Genomic DNA, 4,151 nt, shown 5'->3' on the forward strand with positions numbered 1-4,151 from the left:
AAGTAGTAATAAATATATGTAGTAAAATGTTCTTTGTAACTTGTGTTTTTTAATTGTTCTTTCTTTTGATAAACCTCCTTCTCACATTGTGGCGGTTGTCCTGTTCCTCAGCTGCGGTGTGATGGCTACGAAGGGCCTGGAGGCGTATCGTGGTGGTGTGTTTGCCGAGTTCCACCCCTTGTCTCTAATGAACCATACATCTCCGTAGCAGGCTGGGGGGTGACGGAGGACGGGACGGAGTACTGGGTGGTCCGCAACTCCTGGGGAGAGCCTTGGGTTAGTCTCTCGTGTTCAATATATTCATTATTACACTTGTATGGAATATTTACTCATTGAAAGACTGGACGACATACTTTTATATTGCGTATGTGGACACTCCTTCAAATTAGTGGATTCGGGCTATTTCAGCCTCACCCGTTGCTGACAGGTATATAATTTTGAGCACACAGCCATGCAATCTCCATAGACAAACATTGGCGATAGAATGGTCTTACTGAAGAGCTCAGTGACTTTCAACGTTCCCGAAAAGATGTCTGGGTTCAAACATCTCTATTGTACAGAAAGTGAAAGCTTAAGCAAGATGGCGCCGACAGTCATGGCAGCTCTGCTTCTAGCGCCTAAGCAACTTTGCAGTATTTCGCTTTTTGTGCTCCAAACACCATCGGCGGAGGCGGAGTGGATCCTTTGTTCGTACCCCACAGGGCAATTGAACTTATTTCAGAAGCTCCAAGACTCCGCTGGCGGAGAAGAGGTATTCGGAGTGGAATTCTATACCATCCTCCACTTCCGAGTATATTACTCTCTAATGTTCAGTCTCTGGATAATAAAGTAGACGAGCTCAGGGCGAGGATCTCCTTCCAGAGAGACATCAGGGATTGTAACGTACTCTGTTTCACGAGAACATGGCTCTCTCGGGATATACTGTCCCCGTTCATACAGCCAGCTGGGTTCTCAGTACATTACACAGACATGAATAAAGAACTCTCCGGATATACTGTCCCCCTCCATACAGCCAGCTGGGTTCTCAGTACATCACACAGACAGGAATAAAGAACTCTCAGGACATACTGTCCCCCTCCATACAGCCAGCTGGGTTCTCAGTACATCACACAGACGGGAATAAAGAACTTTCTGAGAAGAAGAAAGGCGGGGTGTATGTTTCATGATTAACGACTCACGGTGTGACTGTGGTAACGTACAGAAACTCAAGTCCTTTTGTTCACCCGATCTAGAATTCCTCATAATCAAATGTCGACCGTATTACCTCCCAAAAGAATTCTCTTCGGTTATAGTCACAGCCGTMTATATTCCCCCTCAAGCTGATACCACGGCGGTCCTCAAAGAACTACACTGGACTATGCAAACTGGAAACCACATATCCTGAGGCTGCATTTTATTGTAGCTGGGGATTTTAACAAAGCAAATTTGAGCAAAACGCTACCGAAGTTCTGCCAACACATTGACTGTAGTACTCGCTCTATAATAACATTGGACCCCTGCTACTCAACTTTTCGAAATGCCAAGAAGGCAGACACCGAGGTCTTGCTTCCGGACAAGCTAAACACCTTCTTCGCCCGCTTTGAGGAAAACACAATGACTGTCACTTCTGTCATCATGAAGTGCTTTGAGAGGCTAGTTAAGGACCATATCACCTCCACCTTACCTAGATCCACTTCAATTTGCTTACCGCCCCAATAGATCCACAGATGATGCAATCGCCATCACAGTGCAAACTGCCCTTTCCCATCTGGACAAGAGGAATATCTATGTAAGAATGCTGTTCATTGACTACAGCTCAGCATTAAACACCATAGTACCCTCCAAACTCATCATTAAGCTCAGGGCCCTGAGTCTGAACCCCGTCCTGTGCAACTGGGCCCTGGACTTCCTGTCGGGCCACCCCAGGTGGTGAAGGTAGGAAACAACACCTCCACTTTGCTGATCCTCAACACTGGGGCCCCACAAGGGTGCGTGCTCAGCCCCCTTCTGTAGTCCCTGTTCACCCATGACTGCGTGGCCACGCACGCCTCCAACTCATCAAATGGTCCACCCACACAGACAACCTCAGGAGGCTGAAGAAATTTGGCTTGGCCCCTAAAACCACCACAGACTTTTACAGATGCACAATTGAGAGCATCCTGTCGGGCTGTATCACCGCCTGGTATGGCAACTGCACTGCCTGCAACCGCAGGACTCTCCAGAGGAAACAGTCTAGAAGGAGATCCCACATATGCTGAGCACTTGTTGGCTGCTTTTCCTTCACTCTGCGGTCCAACTCATCCCAAAAATAAACGTAAAATTTGACCTGATTTGTTTTCATCAATTGATAGACAGAATTATATTACCCCCCAAGTAAAGTCAAAAAAAAATTGTCTCTTTGGCTATAGAAGGTTGTAGTTCAACCTCTGAATGTCAAATAAACTTAACAATGACGTCTGTCCTCTGTTACAACACTCACTACCGAGTTCCAAACTGCCTCTGGAAGCAACATCAGCACAAGAACTGTTTGTCGGGAGCTTCATGAAATGGGTTTCTATGGCTGAACAGCCGCACACAAACCTAAGATCGCCATGCGCAATGCCAAGCGTCGTCTGGAGTGGTGTAAAGCTCACCACCACTGGACTCTGGAGCAGTGGAAACGCGTTCTCTGGCGTGATCAATCATGCTTCACCCTCTGGCAGTCCGACGGACAAATCTGTCCGACGGACGAATCTGGGTTTGCGTTTGTAGAACGCTACCTTCCCCAATGCATAGTGCCAACTGTAAAGTTTGGTGGAGGAGGAATAATGGTCTGGGGCTGTTTTTCATGGTCCGGGCCCCTTAGTTCCAGTGAAGGGAAATCTTAACGCTACAGTATACAATGACATTCTAGATGATTCTATGCTTCCAACTTTGTGGCAACAGTTTGAGGAAGGCCATTTCCTGTTTCAGCATGACAATGCCCCTGTGCACAAAGTGAGGTTCCTACAGAAATGGTTTGTCAAGATCATTGTGGAAGAACTCAACTGGCCTGCACAGAGCCCTGACCTCAACCCCATCGAACACCTTTGGGATGAATTGGAACCCCGACTGCGAGCCAGGTCTAATCGCCCAACATCAGTGCCCGACCTCACTAATGCTCTTATGGCTGAATGGAAGCAAGTCCCCCTGCAGCAATGTTCCAACATCTAGTGGAAAGCCTTCCCAGAAGAGTGGAGGCTGTTATAGAAGCAAAAGGGGGGGACTAACTCCATATTAATACCAATGATTTTGGAATGAGATGTTCGGCGTGCAGGTGTCCACATACTGTTGATCATGTAGTGAATGAGCTTCCCTTTCTGTTGATCCTGTTTTGGGTGATTTTATAGATTAAGACACAGTTTCTTTTAATCATCTATACATCTATGATGTACACGGAGGGTAACGGGGACGTACCCACGGAGTGTAACGGGGACGTACCCACGGAGTGTAACGGGGACGTACCCACGGAGGGTAACGGGGACGTACCCACGGAGGGTAACGGGGACGTACCCACGGAGGGTAACGGGGACCGTCCCCGGAGGGTCACGGGAGTACCACGAGGGTGGGCCGGGGATGTAGGGGTAAAGGTGTTTGTTTTTGTGTTTTGCAGGGAGAGTACGGCTGGGCGAGGATCGTAACCAGTGCTTATAAAGGAGGGAAAGGTAACTGGTACAACCTGGCCATAGAGAAGAGCTGTGCTTACGGAGACCCATCATTAACGTAAAGAAAGAACGAATCGTTCATTTCTGTGGTGTCATAACCATCTTGACTGATCCCTGAATATTATTATTGGAGAATACCGTGCGTCACTCAAACAGTTGACCAGTGCTGCCGTCAACTGGATGTGGTATAATGGTTCCATAGTAGGACATGATCTAGGATAGTTTAGCCTTTTAGATTGTAGTGATAAGATTACATGGACAGAGGGGACTGATCGAGATCAGCACTCCTACTGAGCGCTTTGTGAATATGGGACCTGGAGCCTACCTCTTCCTTCATTAGTAGCCCTCCTCCCTCCTCCTCCCTCTACTGTGAGCTTTATGAATACGGGGCATTCTCTGTAACTATCGCTAACTTTACACTGATATTGATTATAATTTAAATTCTGTTTCTTGCATGCTTTCAGCTCATTCAAGTGTCTCTGACAGACT

At 47.3% G+C, this 4,151-nt stretch overlaps 1 pseudogene; it reads left to right on the forward strand.

The window, feature by feature from the left end:
• Positions 1-3,730, forward strand: part of LOC112075741 (cathepsin Z-like) — a 30,565-nt pseudogene extending 26,835 nt beyond the window's left edge.
• The last annotated feature ends 421 nt before the right edge of the window (positions 3,731-4,151 follow it).

This window comes from Salvelinus sp. IW2-2015, unplaced genomic scaffold (genome assembly GCF_002910315.2).
Source record: "Salvelinus sp. IW2-2015 unplaced genomic scaffold, ASM291031v2 Un_scaffold3363, whole genome shotgun sequence".
NCBI classification, from domain to species: domain Eukaryota; kingdom Metazoa; phylum Chordata; class Actinopteri; order Salmoniformes; family Salmonidae; genus Salvelinus; species Salvelinus sp. IW2-2015.